Here is a 16,905-nt window from a genome sequence, read left to right on the forward strand (position 1 = left end):
GCGCTTCTGAGGCTGCCCTGCCGTCATCCCCGAGGAGCTGCCCCAGCTCGTGGCGCAGCCAGGGCAGCAGGGGCTGGAGCACAGCAGGGTAGACGCGGAAGAGGGACGCCCAGACGAAGGGGTGGAGGCCGCCCACAGAGGCTGTGGGCACTGGTCCTGCAGCCTCTGGTCGGGCAGCTGGCTGGGCAGGAGCTGCGTCTGCATCTGCCTGCTGGGCGCTGACCGGTGCCTCCGCAGGTGGTGGGATGACGAGCTCCTTGAAGCTGTTGTCCGCCCGCACCGAGTGCACGATGGAGCTCACCCTGCGCTTGCAGAGGGGGCACTCGGGCTTGCTCTCAGCCCACCGCTGGATGCAGGCGAAGCAGAAGCGGTGGAGGCATGGCAGCACGTAGCTGGGGTTCACCCAGCTGTCCAGACAGATGGGACAGCGGGTGTCCAGCTCTGTGGCCATGCTCTCCACCTGCTGAGGTGAGCTGGGGAGAAGTGGCGATGACGAGCCGCTCCCTCTCACCGGCGCTGCAGCAGCAGGAGTCACGCTGCAAAAGGCAGACAAGAGGCCATGGTCATGGGCTGAGCCGGGGGCGGCTGCAAGAGTTGTGCAGCTCCCTCCAGGAGGAAACCCTTCCAGCTGCCCAGGGCCCAGGGCAAGGTGTCCCCACCGCGCTCACCTCCGCTGCTCTGAGCGCTCGTCCTGGGTCTCCCGACGGCCCGAACGACGCAGGGCCGCGGAAGAAGCTCCGATGGCTCTGGGAAGGGCACTGAGAGCTACTGCAGCAACTCCCAGGGCACGACACCAGCACCAAGGCCAACCTCGCTCCTCACTCCAGACCTCACGGAACCGCTCAGCCGGAGTGCGGGCACTAGCCGGCGCGGTGGGACTCTGCGCCCGCATATGAGCAGCGAGGGCCACGCAGTCACAATGCGTCGCTCACGGCTCTCACAGGGCATCGCTCGGAGCCATCACAATGGGCCGTCCTGCCCCGCAGCGCTCGCTCTGGCAGGGCTCTGGCCCCGGCACCTGCGTCTGTGTCTAGCACAATGTCATTACCACTCTGCCCCACAAAGTGGTTGTCTTCTTCTCGGCTTCGGTGTTCTCCACCAGGCACTGCAGCCTTGGCCGTGTCTCCCCAGGGCACCATCAGCTCACCCTGACCACGGCAGACATCTCCAAGTCCATTCGATGACAGTGTCCAGTCAATAAAACCTCACGCCTGCCTTTGAGGCAGCACCACACAGTCCCACAAGCTCTCCCCACCCTCCAGCTCTGCTGGCCAGTTCTCTGAGTTGCCCTGCTTCTTCCCACACCAAGCCAAAGGCAGCCCTTGACTTGTTCTCAGTGTTTTTCTCCCTTCTTTCACCCCTCTCTGGGGTCATCTAGAGCAGATGACCCCAGAGAGGGGTCAGCACTTGTCCTCCTTTGGGGGTCCTGGGTGGGAGAGACATCAACAAGCCAGAGGGGTTCAGGAGAGGCCACTGATGCGGTGGGGCTGGAGCACTTGCCCTGTGAGGAGGGTGCGTGGAGCTGGGGCTGGCTCAGCATGGACCAGAGGAGGCTTAGGGGCACCTGACAGCACTGCCTGGTGCCTGGGAGAAGGGATGACAGGGATGGGGACAGGCTCTTCCCAGTGGTGCCTGGCAACAGGAGCAGAGAAAAGCAGCATCAGCTGGGACTGGGGAGGTTCAGGCTGGAGATCAGGAAATACCAAAAGTTCTGTGAGGCTCACAAAACACCTGAATGGTTTGTCCAGCAAGTTGTTGGCATCCCAGAGCTTGGAGGTTTTTGAAACCTGCGTGGGCCCAACCCAGGGCACAAGTGTCACAAGCCCATGTAGGGTGTTCTCCACCAGTCTCTGCAGCCTAGGCCATGTCTTCCCAGTGCCCCATCAGATCACTGTGGCCATGGCAGACACCTCCAGGCCCATAAAGCCAGAGCATCCATTCCATAAAACCTCGTGCCTGCCTTTCTGCCTTTGAGGCTGCACGACACAGTCCTAACGCTACTCTTCCTACACTCCAGCACAGCCCTCAGGTTGCCCTGCTTCTCCCCACAGCAGGCTCACGGCAGCCCTTGGCTTGCCCTCAGGGATCTCCTTGATTCTGACCCTCTCTGGGGGGAGCAGGGCATTCCCCTCTGCTTAGCACCCATCAGGCCTCATCCGGGCATCGCGTCCTCCTTGGGGTCCCGGGCAGAAAGACGTTGACAAGCTGGAGGAGTTCAGGGCAGAGCACTGATGCGGTGGGGCTGGAGCACTGGCCCCATGAGGAGCGTATGGGGCCGGGAATAGTTCAGCATGGACCCGAGTAGGCTCAGGGGCACAGCGTGGTGCCTGTGGGGAGGGGATGGCTGGAACGGGGACAAGATCTTCCCAGCAGTAGCTGGCAGGAGGAGTGGAGGCAGATCTGGGCCTGGACAAGTCCAGGCTGGTGATAGGGAAAACCAGGGAAGTCCTCTCAGGGTTACGAAGAACACTCAGGACGCCCTGTCGGGCTTAGGAGTGGGTTTTCTAGCAAGGTGGCGTCACCCCTGAGCATGGAGGTTTTCAAGAGCTGAGCGGACCCAGCCCAGAGCACAAAGAAGGTCACAAACCTGTGGAGGGACACACGGGGAAGTCCTGGGAGGGAAAGCGTTGCCTGTGTGAAATGGAGACAGGGTTCCCAAATGAGCTCATTGCAGCCAAGCAAGGCACAGAGGCCCTATGGAAAAGAGAGGACCCAGCTCCATTGGGCTCTCTCTGCTCAGTGCCCAGAACCCCTAGGAGAGCACATGTCTCTGAAGAGCTCGGATCACGGCACAGCGTCCATAGTTGTCAAAGAAGGGGAAAGAAGTCCGAAGGCCGGGCCCCATGGTGCTCCAGTGAGGGGAAGTAAGCCCTCAAGACTAGGGACAGCCTCATGGTGCTTGGACAGGGGCTCAGGTGCCCTGCAAGAGCAGATGACGAATTGCCACAGCACAGGCACCGTGCAATGCCATGGTGCCTGGAGTGGTGGGACACAAATTTGCCGATGGGAAGTAGCGAATGAATTCCTTGTTTTTGCTTTGCTCGTGCGGGTGGCTTTCGCTTTACCTAGTAAACTGTCTGTATCGAAAGCCGTGAGTTCTTGCACTTTCTTTCACCTTTCTGATTCTCTCCCTCATCCAAGCTGGGAGAGTGAGTGAGTGGCTGTGTGCTCTGATCTTTTGTGGGATTTGCTGCTCCAGCTGGGTGCATATCAGTCTATGGGGCCCAATGGTGTGTGAAACAATCTGCAGCCAGTAACACAGGCTCAGACCATGCAGGCTCACAGTAATAAACCCAATACCACTAGGTTCTGGAATACTATCTTTAACAGACTTGTCACCTCTTGCAGTGCCCAGATCATATCTAGAGTGTTATTTTTTAATTCTTCAGCGATGGCTGAGTTATTCACAATAGCCTTTTTTAATTCACTCACCCCTAACCAATGGATAAACCACTTCACCCAACTGTGAAATGCCGTGTTCCTTTTCACTAGAGGATTACCTGGAGTCCACTGAATTCTGCGTGTATGGATCCCAAGGGGCCTTCGGCTTTGTATGTCAAACTGATGCCTTCACACAGGTGTAACGAGTGTAATGAGTCCACCTTTTCTCCCAGATGTAACGAGTGTGATGACTCCACCTTTTCTCAGCTGTTCTTACTGTCACCTCAGTGGTCAGGAGTACTTGGAATGGTCAGTCTCACTCAGGTTATAGCTTTGATTCCCTCCATATTCATATCAGAACCCAATCTGCTGCTCGGAATGGATGGATCAGGACTTCCAAGGGTGGGGTATGGACTAACAATCCACTTGTCCTGAGAGATGCCAAAGAGGACGACAGCCCAAGTTTATAGTTTTTAAGAAAAGCATCTTTTGTCCAGAATTGAGGTAATTCACTCCCTTTGCACAGGTGCAGCAAACCAAATAATATGAAATATGGTGAAACTACCACTTCTTTTCTTGGTGCCGTTTGCACTCAGAGCAGTGCCAAAAGTAAGCATTTTTTTCACGGGAGCAGAGTTTCCAGAATTAACTTAGTCAGTTGCTTCTTTACTGTCTGATCCACTCCAGCCTTCCAGAAGAGGAAGGATGCCAAGGAGTGTGAAATTCCCATTTAATTCCTACAGTCTGTGTTAGCCCTTGCAATATTTGTGATGTAAAGTGACTTCTTTGATCAGAGTCAATATTTTCAATGATCCTGTAGCTGCGAATTATCTGTTCTAGAATGACCTTAGCTACTGTGCTCACAATAGCAGATACTGAATGGGAAACTTTCACCTGCCCTGATACATGATCGACCAAGACTAATAAGTATTTAAATCTACCTACTCTAGGAAGTTCTGCAAAAACTACCCATATGCTTTGGAAGGGTTGTATTCCAGGGTATCGCCTCCCTTTAGAATGTCTGTGGATAATTTTCCTATTTACCTTTTGACATACTACACAACTCCTGCATACTTGTTTAGCCAGAATATATATAATCCTGCACATACGTATTTCCATAGCACAATGTGTGGATCACGCATTGCTTGAACTCCCCAGTGACTCCCTCGATATAAAATAGTTAATATTAGTGCTTTATTTAGCATTTAAGATACAACCATTTTGTCTTCTGAGCATATGCTTCTATCCATAATTGACATTATCCCATTAACCCCCAAAACTTTTGTAGTTCTCTCTTAGTTTTGGGTAGGGGTAGCTCACCAGTTCCCTGAATCTTCTCTAGATTTATTCTTTATTTTTCCTCAGACACCACATGCCCTAAATACTTGACTTCTCTTTCTACCCATTGTAGTTTATTTTTTGATACTCTCAAGCCCTGCTTTCTTCCTTTAATAGCATGTTAGTGGCTTTCTTCACAACTGTTTTCTCCTGTTCTGACAATAAAAAATCATCTACATAGTGTAACAGTAACACTCCCTCCAGAGGTTGGAATTGCTCCAAAATCTGTTCTAGAACTTGCCCCAAAATTTCAGGGACTCTGTATACCCCAAGGTAAAACTGGCCATCTGTATTGTTGCTTCCGCCCCATTTCGGGGTCTTTTCACTCAAAGGCGAATATATCTTTGCTCTCAGGGCCTGAGAGCACCCCGTTAATAACACTGTTATTTCAGTCTAAAAATTTATTATTCAAATGTTCAATTTCTTCATCAAATCCCTTACCAGAAAGTTAGTCCTTGCCTCGGGTACTTATAGTAATTGCCCAGTGATCATTTTATCCCCTAGTCTCAGCTTGGTGTCCACCAAAAGTGGCACTGTTATCCCAGTCCTTTCTACCCCTGTCAGCTTCAGGGTTTCATTAGTTAATTTCAGCCCAGATACTTTATGGGCCAGCAAAGACAAAGCTGCTCCAGTGTATTGGGTTTACACGGCAAGGGTTTGGTAGTGGGGAGCTGCAGACGTGGCTCCTGTGAGAAGAGCCCAGCAGCTGCCCCATGTTACATAAGGGCCCGTTTCCAAAGGCACCCACTGCTGCCCAGAACCGAGCCATGAGTGACACTGTTTGTGCTTCTGTGAGAGCACACCCAAGAAAGGGGGGAGGGGGGGGGGGGGGGGGGGGAAGAAAACAAACAAACAAACAAACAGAAAACTGCTGTGCAACAGCAGCTGGGAGAGAGGAGTGAAAAACAGCCCCCAGGTGAGTGCAGCAGGAGGGCAGGAGGTGCTGCAGGCAGGCAGCAGCAGTTCCCCTGCGGGCTGTGCAGGGAGAGGGCCCTGGTGGAGCAGGCTGTCCCCCTGCAGCCCATGGGTCCCACATGGAGCAGATCTCCACGCTGCAGCCCCCCCATGGGTGGAGGAGCCCCCGGTGGAGCAGGTGGATGTGGCCTGGAGGAGGCTGCGGCCCATGGAGAGCCCCCGCAGGAGCAGGCCGCGGGCCGGAGCTGCAGCCCGTGGAGAGGAGCCCACGCAGGAGTACGGGATCTGCGGGGTGGGTGGTGTGTGGGGGCAAAATCAGCTGCCTGTGGGAGTCCCAAGCCTGAGCAACGTGCTCCTGACGGATGGACCCCGTGGCACAGACCCACACCTGGAGCAGCTCCCAGAGAGCCGCTGCCTGTGGAGAAACCCACACAGGACCAGTCCTGGAGGGACGGCGCCCCGCATAAGTGACCCCATGCCAGAGCAGGGGAGAGAGTGACCGTGAAGCAGTAGTGGAAACGAAGCACCACGGACTGACCACAGCCCCCACTCCTGTCCTCCCCATCTCACTCTGGGCCAGGAGGAGGTGGAAGAGATTGGAAGGGGGCAGGTGCCCCCAGCTTGTTTCTTTGTTTCTCACTGCTCCAGACGGTCAGTAATAAATGTTATTAATCTCCCTATGCTAAGTGTGTTTTGCCCATGACGATAATTGCAGAGTGATCTCCCTGTCTTTATCTCAACCCTTGAGCCCTTCTCATTTATCAAGGACTCTCAGTGGGACTAGCTTTCTGAGAAGCACTGGCTCCCCTGTTCTGAATTTATAACAGCAAACAATGTGTCCTCCTTCTTCCACTCTGGATACTCCTATTGGAAGTGGCCATGTAGCTTGGCCACATTTAAACAGCTTCTCAAAGCCTGTCCCTGCTAGGATTTAGGTTGCAACACAGGTAGCTTTCCTTGCCTGCCATCCCTATGTCTTTCTTCCTCTCCCTTCTATCCTGGGTCCAACTTCCCCTGAAAGTTTTCTCCCTTTGTCTCCAAACCTCTGCCCCACCACCTGGTCCACTGTAAACACTATTAGTTTTGCTCTCTGCTTTTCCTTCTCATCTTCCCTCCTGACATACACCTTCTGGTCCTCCTGCAGGAGCGTCTCTAGTGACTGTTCTCTCCATCCTCCCACCTTCTGGAGCTTTTTCTGTGTATCTGGCCAGGCTTTCATCACAAAATGAACTTTCAGGAGCCCTTGGGCTACAGGGTCCTCGGGACTCATCTGTGAGTACTTTCTCATTCTGACCCTAAGTCTCTCGTATGGTTTCTGTGTTGTGGGTTGTTATTATCCCAGTTGGACAAGCAGGTATGTCTGAGCTATCAGAATTACTCCCAGTCAGGGGGGGTCGGTTCTTTCCCATTCTTGCATAGCTGCCTGCCGAACCAGTCCCCTCCTAAACATTCTTCTCCAGTCAATAACATACACAAGACTGACTGCTAGGGTCGAGGTGTATTTTCCACCCCACTTCCTCCTGTCCTTCTCCAATCACGCAGGTAAAACCACAGAGTGGCATGTGGTGTGCCTGCACCATGCCTCTCTCTTGAGTAGAGGAACTGCTGCTCCTACTAGCTGAGACACAGGTCCCTGTGGGTGAGGAGGAAGGCATCATTCTCTTCAAGCCACTGAACCTTGAGATTCACTGAGCTCTAGAAGATTGCAGGGGCTGCCTGTGCTGCCCTTGTTGTCTTACATTGTCCAAGGCCAAGTTGAAAATAACTTAAATGTATTTCTGCAGAAAAAATCTTCATCCGTGTGATTGATCCCTGCACTAGAAAGCCCATGGATAAGAAGACAATACTTGAAAATGCAAGAGCAACCAAAGGCAGAATCATCACCATTGAGGACCACTACCATGAAGGTGGCATTGGAGAAGTGGTGCGCACTGCACTAGTGGGTGAGCCTGGTATCACAGTCAACTACTTGGCTGTATCTCACGTACCACGAAATGGGAAGTCAGCTGAGCTCCTGAGGATGTTTGGCATTGACAAAGATGCCATTGTGCAAGCTGTTAAGGTGGCAGTGTCCAAATCAAGAAATGTGGAGTACATTCAAGCATCTTGTGCTGTGTTACACAAAAGCAGTGTTCAGAGAAGTACTGAAAGCTTAAGGCAGGCAAAGGTGCTTTATGAGGACTTTTAATAACAATAGCAGCTTAAAAATTAATACATATATATATAAGAGGGGGGGTGGGGAAAGGAAAAGGAACAAAAAGAAAAAAAAAAAAAAAAAAAACAAACAACTACACCCTGGACTGGAGGGAATGGTGTCAAGCTGCCACAGGGGAGGTTCAGGCTGAATATCGGGAAGAGGTTCTTCTCTGAGAGGGTTGTTATGCACTGGAACAGGCTCCCCAGGGATGTAGTCACAGCACCAAGCCTGTTGGAATATAAGAAGCATTTAGACTGTACTCTTAGTCATATAGTCTGAATTTTTGGGTAGACCTGTGTGGTGCCAGGAGTTGGAGTCGATGATCCTTATGGGTCCCTTCCAACTCAGGATATTCTGTGATTCTATGATTCTATGATAACCTGTTGGGACAGGTTCTCCACAGCCAAGATGCAGCCTACAGGATACAGGGAGGAAGAGAGATTTTGTTTGCATTGCTAGGGTTGCTGGGACACTGCATCCACTGCTGGTTCCTCTCCATCCTTCCAGCTCATTGGAGCCACCATAGCAATATGTTGGCTTGAATATTCCAAGGATATTTAAAATTCTCAAGAACTTTGTAGCTGGACAGGGACAAAAGGAAAGGTGGAAGGAGAAGGGGAAGGTTCTGTTCCTTGTCTCCTGCAAAGTTGGCTCTCTGAAGAGAAAAGTCTGATTGTGAATCAGCACAAGAGATGGTTCCTGAACTACAAGGGTGATAGCAGTGCTCTGTGCAAACACTGGAGAAGGTTCATGACCCATGCTTTTATCACACCCTCAGTGAGTGCTGCACAGCACTTCAAAGAGAGAAAGCCAAAAGCAACCTTAAGCCAGACCCCAGAGGTGATACACAGTAAAACAGGGAGTATAAATGGCAAGTAAGGGCGACATAACACAACTTGGAGAGCAAGTAAATCAACACTGTGACTGGCAACTATGAAATGAATATAAGGCCCCTAACTAATCATAAACAAATATCCTCTCTCTAACAGGCTCTGGACAGATTTATGCCAAGTCTTTGTGCCCCGTGTTTGACACCTGGAAGACTACTTTTAGCCAGCAGGCAGCAAAGCACCATGAAGCAATTGGCTCACTCTCCCCAGAGTGGAATAGGGGCAGAAATGAAAGAAGGGAAAGTAACAGCACTTGTGAGCTGATATAAGGACACTTTAAAAAGTAAGTAAGTATAAAAGAAAACAAAATTACAAAAACAAACAAACAAACAAACAAAAAGATGCCCAAAACATTTGCTCACCACAAGCTTTGCACCACTTCAAACAAAAGCCGTCCCTGCAGCTCCCCTCTGCTTCCAAAGCCTTGCCATGTCAACCCAATACACTCCTATGCTTAACATTGCTATTCCCAGTGCTGGATGCTGAGGGTATTATTTATCTATTTTTTTGTAAAACTCTTTACAAGGGAGGGTAGTGATAGGAGAAGGGGTGATGGTTTTAAACTAAAAGACGGTAGATTTAGATTAGACTTGAGGAAAAAATTATTTGCTCAGAGAGTGCTAAAGCACTGCAACGGCTTGCTCAGAGAAGCTGTGGATTCCCCTTCGCTGGAAGCGGTCAAGACCACAGTGGACGGAGGTTTGGGCCTCCTCAATTAACGGCAGGTGTTCGTGGCCATGACGGGGCATGGTGGGAGGGGTAGTGTGACTGGGTGGTCGCGAGGGACCCTTCCAACCCAAACCATTCTGCGATCCTATGGTTCCAAGGTGGTGTCCAGCAGGACCCCAGCTCCTTCCCTGCAAAGCCCTTCTCCCCAGCTGGACAGCTCCCAGCGAGTGCTGCTTCCTGGGGCCGTTCTTGCTCAGCTGCAGGACTTTGCCCTTCACCTCGTTGAGCTTCTTGGGGTTCCTGCCTCGTCTGGACACCGGGCAGCTGCAGACGTGCAGGCCTGGAAATGGGCAGCATGCGTTTTTTGGGGGAGCAGCTCAGTAGTGCCTTGTTCGTGGGGAAAAATCACACCAACACCGACACCCCAGCTGGCCCTGTGAAGGGCTGCATCGACGTATCCTTCTGCCACCTGTCTGAAGCCATTGGCCTTCAGGCCCAGCGGACACACGAGGAAGTGTTGGGAATATCAGGAGGCAAAGGGCGAGGAAGCAGTGAGGGTAGGGACAGAGACACCAGCTGTGTTGTCACAAATACTGAGACATTTTCTGCAGTTTTCATGGCTTTATTTGCTGTCTAAAAGCCTTAGGCTGCTGTGAGCCTCCCTGTTCTCCCCCGGTTGCCGGCAGTGCCCCATCTGCTGGCCCAGCCCCAGCTAGGCCAGCTCCTGGGGCACAGTCCTAGTGTCGCCGGCGGGGTGGCCTCTTTGCGGGTGGGGCAGAGTCCTGGGAAGTGGGGGCCCTCCTCTTTGCAGCTCGCCGGGGCCCCCTGCGTCTTTGGTCCCTGCCCTGGCCGGCAGTGGAGGGACCGGCCGCGGCCTCCTCTGGCTCCTCCGCTGGCGCTTGTTGGTTTCCAGGCGCAGGAACCGGGGTGGATGGACGGCGGCTGCGTCCCCGGCGGAGGGCAGCGGATGAGGTGCCAGGGAGCTCCTGTGCGTTGCTTCCCTCGGAGCTCTCTGGGCCGGCTGCTGGTGTCCCCAGCGATGCGGCGGCGTGGCTGGGGACTGCTGCAGGGCTGCCCTCCTGTCCTCCGGCAGCTGGGGAGGCCCCCAGGCCCAGGATGTTTCGGGCCTCCCCGCTGCAGCGCTGCACGGCAGCGGCAAGGAGCCACTGCACGAAGCCGGCCGTCTGCCTTCCCAGGGAGGTCCTGAGCAGCAGGGCGAGGGCCCCCTCGTCCAGGCCAAAGAAGCGCAGCCCTGAGATGACGTTGCGCTGCGCTTCTGAGGCTGCCCTGCCGTCATCCCCGAGGAGCTGCCCCAGCTCGTGGCGCAGCCAGGGCAGCAGGGGCTGGAGCACAGCAGGGTAGACGCGGAAGAGGGACGCCCAGACGAAGGGGTGGAGGCCGCCCACAGAGGCTGTGGGCACTGGTCCTGCAGCCTCTGGTCGGGCAGCTGGCTGGGCAGGAGCTGCGTCTGCATCTGCCTGCTGGGCGCTGACCGGTGCCTCCGCAGGTGGTGGGATGACGAGCTCCTTGAAGCTGTTGTCCGCCCGCACCGAGTGCACGATGGAGCTCACCCTGCGCTTGCAGAGGGGGCACTCGGGCTTGCTCTCAGCCCACCGCTGGATGCAGGCGAAGCAGAAGCGGTGGAGGCATGGCAGCACGTAGCTGGGGTTCACCCAGCTGTCCAGACAGATGGGACAGCGGGTGTCCAGCTCTGTGGCCATGCTCTCCACCTGCTGAGGTGAGCTGGGGAGAAGTGGCGATGACGAGCCGCTCCCTCTCACCGGCGCTGCAGCAGCAGGAGTCACGCTGCAAAAGGCAGACAAGAGGCCATGGTCATGGGCTGAGCCGGGGGCGGCTGCAAGAGTTGTGCAGCTCCCTCCAGGAGGAAACCCTTCCAGCTGCCCAGGGCCCAGGGCAAGGTGTCCCCACCGCGCTCACCTCCGCTGCTCTGAGCGCTCGTCCTGGGTCTCCCGACGGCCCGAACGACGCAGGGCCGCGGAAGAAGCTCCGATGGCTCTGGGAAGGGCACTGAGAGCTACTGCAGCAACTCCCAGGGCACGACACCAGCACCAAGGCCAACCTCGCTCCTCACTCCAGACCTCACGGAACCGCTCAGCCGGAGTGCGGGCACTAGCCGGCGCGGTGGGACTCTGCGCCCGCATATGAGCAGCGAGGGCCACGCAGTCACAATGCGTCGCTCACGGCTCTCACAGGGCATCGCTCGGAGCCATCACAATGGGCCGTCCTGCCCCGCAGCGCTCGCTCTGGCAGGGCTCTGGCCCCGGCACCTGCGTCTGTGTCTAGCACAATGTCATTACCACTCTGCCCCACAAAGTGGTTGTCTTCTTCTCGGCTTCGGTGTTCTCCACCAGGCACTGCAGCCTTGGCCGTGTCTCCCCAGGGCACCATCAGCTCACCCTGACCACGGCAGACATCTCCAAGTCCATTCGACGACAGTGTCCAGTCAATAAAACCTCACGCCTGCCTTTGAGGCAGCACCACACAGTCCCACAAGCTCTCCCCACCCTCCAGCTCTGCTGGCCAGTTCTCTGAGTTGCCCTGCTTCTTCCCACACCAAGCCAAAGGCAGCCCTTGACTTGTTCTCAGTGTTTTTCTCCCTTCTTTCACCCCTCTCTGGGGTCATCTAGAGCAGATGACCCCAGAGAGGGGTCAGCACTTGTCCTCCTTTGGGGGTCCTGGGTGGGAGAGACATCAACAAGCCAGAGGGGTTCAGGAGAGGCCACTGATGCGGTGGGGCTGGAGCACTTGCCCTGTGAGGAGGGTGCGTGGAGCTGGGGCTGGCTCAGCATGGACCAGAGGAGGCTTAGGGGCACCTGACAGCACTGCCTGGTGCCTGGGAGAAGGGATGACAGGGATGGGGACAGGCTCTTCCCAGTGGTGCCTGGCAACAGGAGCAGAGAAAAGCAGCATCAGCTGGGACTGGGGAGGTTCAGGCTGGAGATCAGGAAATACCAAAAGTTCTGTGAGGCTCACAAAACACCTGAATGGTTTGTCCAGCAAGTTGTTGGCATCCCAGAGCTTGGAGGTTTTTGAAACCTGCGTGGGCCCAACCCAGGGCACAAGTGTCACAAGCCCATGTAGGGAGGGACTCCCGGGGAAGTCCAGGAAGATACAGCATTGCCAGTGTGAAATCCAGCAAACATTTCCAAATATGCAAGAAATTCCAGAAGTAACTGTTTCAGAGGGTCCATTGGCTGCAGAGCTTCACCCAGCTCAGCTTTTCCCCAGGTTCCTGCTGTGTGTCTGCAGGGTCCGATGTGGCTCTGCCATTGGGACCTGGCTCTCACTGGAGGACCCTCCAGCAACTCTTGGTGCTCCAAAGCAGCAGTGACTCCAAGGTGGTGTCCAGCAGGACCCCAGCTCCTTCCCAGCAAAGCCCTTCTCCCCAGCTGGACAGCTCCCAGCGAGGGCTGCTTCCTGGGGCCGTTCTTGCTCAGCTGCAGGACTTTGCCCTTCACCTTGTTGAAGATCTTCCCCGCTGTAGCTGGCAGGAAGAGCGGAGGCAGATCTGGGCCTGGACAAGTCCAGGCTGGTGATAGGGAAAACCAGAGAAGTCTTCTCAGGGTTATGAAGAACAGTCAGGAAGCCCTGTCGGGCTTAGGAGTGGGTTTTCTAGCAAGTTGGGGTCACCCCTGAGCATGGAGGTTTTCAAGAGCTGAGCGGACCCAGCCCAGAGCACAAAGGAGGCCACAAACCTGTGGAGGGACACACGGGGAAGTCCTGGGAGGGAAAGCGTCGCCCGTGTGAAATGGAGACAGGGTTCCCAAATGAGCTCATTGCAGCCCAGGCAAGGCTCAGAGGCCCTACCGATGCAGAAGGCCCAGCTCCATGGGGCGCTCTCTCCTCAGGGCGCAGAGCCCCTGCGAGAGCACACGTCCCCTCTCTGTGGAGCTCCGAGCAGGGCTTTCAAGCCCTGTAGGAGCAGAGGGCCAGGTGCCATGGTGCTTGATTTAGGGAAAGGGCACCGTAAAAGGCCCTGGTACCAGCAGTGGTGAGACATGAGTGAGCGGAAAGAAGTCCAGCAGGAGCAAGCAACCCAGCTCAGAGGTGCTCAGCTCAGCACCAAGAAGCTGACTCGTCTATAGCACCAGGCCCCACGGTGCTCAAGGAAGGGAAAAGGTCCCCTGCAAGAGTAGAGGGCTCAGCTCCTTCTGTTCTGGAGCAACAGGCACCCAGAGAGCTCAGCTCCAGGCCCCACGAGGGACAAATGGTGGCAAAGAGGCTGTGCAAGAGCAGCCAGAGAAGCCCCCCAGCACTCTGCTGACGACAAAGAGGCTCTGCAAGAGCAGTGGGCAAGGACAGCTGACCCAAACTGCCAAAAGGGATATCCCATACCAATCTGGGATACCAATACAGACGATACCAAACTGGGTGGAGCTGTTGACTCCAGCGAGGGTGCTGAGGCCCTGAAGAGAGACCTAGACAGGTTGGAGAGCTGGGCAATCACCAACAATCTGAAGTTTAACAAGAACAAGTGCCCGATTCTGCACCTGGGAAGGGGCAGCCCTGGCTATATGTACTGCCTGGGGGTGAGATGCTGGAGATCAGCCCTGCGGAAAGTGATCGCGGGTTCTGGTCAGCAGCGAGCTGAACACGAGCCGGCAGTGTGCCTGGGCAGCCAGGAGGGCCATCCGTATCCTGGGGTGTATCAGGCACCCAGCCAGTCGAGGCGTAGTGGGTTTACGTGGCAAGGGTTTTGTAGCAGAGGGCTGCAGTGGTGCCCTCTGTGAGAAGAGCCCAGCAGCCGCCCCGTGTTAGATGAGGGCCGATTTCAGCCAGATCCAAAGGGACCCACTGCTGCCCAGAGCCGAGCCAGTAAGCGATGTCTTTTGCACCTCTGTGAGAGCAGATTTAGGTAAACTGGGGAAAAAAAAATAAAAAAGGAAAAATAAAAAAGAATAAAAAACACCACCACCACCAACAAACAACTGCTGTGCAACAGCCGCTGGGAGAGAGGAGTGAGAAATGAGAGCTATATCCCTGCAGCCCCCAGGTGAGTGCAGCGGGAGGGCAGGAGGTGCTGCAGGCACAGGGCAGCAGCAGTTCCCCTGCGGGCTGTGCAGGGAGAGGCCCCGGGTGGAGCAGGCTGTTCCCCTGCAGCCCATGGGTCCCACATGGAGCAGATCTCCACGCTGCAGCCCCCCCATGGGTGGAGGAGCCCCTGGTGGAGCAGGTGGATGTGGCCTGGAGGAGGCTGCGGCCCATGGAGAGCCCCCGCAGGAGCAGGCCCTGGGCCAGAGCTGCAGCCCGTGGAGAGGAGCCCACGCAGGAGCAGGGGGTCTGGGGGGAGCTGCCGCCCACCCGTGGGGACCTGTGCTGGGTGATCGAGATTCAGCTTGAGACTGGTCTCCGATGGTGTTCCCCAGAGGTCAGTGTTGGGCCCGTCCTCTTTGATATCTTTATTGATGATTTGGATGAGGGAATTGAGTGCTCCCTCAGAAAGTTTGCAGATGACAGCAAACTGGGGCGAAAGTGTTGATCAGACACACTGTCTGATTTTCTTTCGCATCCCTGTGTGAAACCAGGAGTTGGATTCAAAGATCTTTGCTGGTATCTTGCAATTTAGGATGTTCTATAATTCTGTGGATTTTAATTACATATAATGTGTTTGAAATGAGGGGTAATTTCATTCAGCTCCATATTCTGATCAGATTCTGAATAGGGGTACAAATCATTTGGCACCATATCATTTAAGTGACTGTAATGTAGGGTTTCAAAGACGTTTTTGTTGCATCAAATGAACCTTATACATGTATTCTGCACTTTTTAAAATAATTAACCAAAAAGAAAGTCAATTAGCGATTACAAAGAAAACGCTGATAAATCAGTGATGTTTTTGTGTGCAGAATGGATTTTCTTCTTTTAATATAGAAATGACATTTTAAGGCCCTCTTTGGAGACTGTAGAGGTAGCTAAAAGAAGTGTATAAGGAGGAGAAGCAGTCAAAGTGGTGACTCACATACTCTATTCTTCAAACTAGTAACTCACTAATCTGTTTTATTTTTGTTTTTGTTTGGTTCATTTTTGTTTTGCCAAGTGTGAAAAGCACAATAGTGCTGTGTCTTGTCATTTCAGGAGCTAATGTTGCAGTTCTTACCCATCCTCAGTCACAGTCAACAATGTCATAGACAAAAGGGGAAAAGAGTAGGAAGATACTAAGAGGCAGTAGAAAACAAAGTGCAGGTTTTCCTTTTTGTTTTGAAGAAAATAATAAAGTGCTTTTCTAGACCACATCTGGTAATACCTTACTTTCCAAATTTTTTTTGCAACATACTTTTTTGTTATTCAAAGAATAAGTAGAAGCAGGTTTTAACCGTAATGGTACACAGAAATTGTTTGCATTCTTCAGACGAATGTAGCAGAGCTTCTGCATTGCCATCCATTATTGCTGATTGTGTCACAGACTCATGACGGTAAGAATCTGATTGATGGAACACTCTTCGTCTTCATGTGCCATACAGAGCATACAGTAACCATGCTAGGTTCCATGGTGATAAAATAAACCAATGGCTAGAAAAAGCTCGTATCCAGTCTTTTCTTTGTCTTGCTGCTGTTTTCAAAGCATTATCTTTTCCACTTCCCTATTTTAAAATTATGTTTATGTGGAACAAAATCCTACACACCATTACCACTGCCATGATAGGGATTTAGGGGAAGATTAAAGTGAATGGAAATCAAATTTTCCTTATATTATCTCTGATAATTATCTCTGAAGAGAAGGGATGAGCTGGAGGGTGTAGTGAGGTGGGACACTTGTTCAAAGGCAAGTAATCGGTTTGAAAAACTACTTTTCAACTGCTGCTGAGGTTATGCTTTGGCTGATTGCAGTGTAAAGTCTCATCACAAATTTAAGGTGTTAATGAGGTAATTTAACCCATGCAAATATTATCAGATCCTGTCGTTTTTGGAAAACATGCACATATGTTTGAGGCATTTCATTTATTGTTGGCTATCCTGTTGAAGGCAGTCCACTCAGTGTTTTCAATGGTCTTGGGAGAACTAGAGAGTCTTTACTTTCTATTGGTGGTTAGAACCCTAGAAGTAATCTGTATAACCCACACAATCACTCACAAATCTGAGGCATGATCTTCAGTGTAGGTGTCATGGTAACTAACTACTACTTGTTTGCTTAAGGCGAAACATAATTGAACTAGTCCTTAAGAATCTTCTGTGGGATGTAACGCTTTCCTGTTAGTATCTAATGCTAAATCCCTCATCCTTGAGCAAACGGTGATAGCAATGAACAATTTCCCACACCACGTACCTGTAGCCACTGCTTTTAGGTTCATATAGAGAGTCAAAGTTAAAAATCAAAAAGAACAGCATCTCATTTTACCCGATGTTTTTACATGGTTTGGTTTTTACTTTGGCTTTGGTCAGTCAAATGTTATTGTCCTACAAAAAAGGAAAAACACCTTGCTTTTGGCAGTTCAGTTCCACATCTTTTTCAAGGGCAAAGCTTTATGCATTCAAGAGACAGGTTTGAAAGAGTCA

This window comes from Netta rufina (assembly GCF_964035555.1).
Source record: "Netta rufina genome assembly, chromosome: Z".
Lineage (NCBI taxonomy): Eukaryota > Metazoa > Chordata > Aves > Anseriformes > Anatidae > Netta > Netta rufina.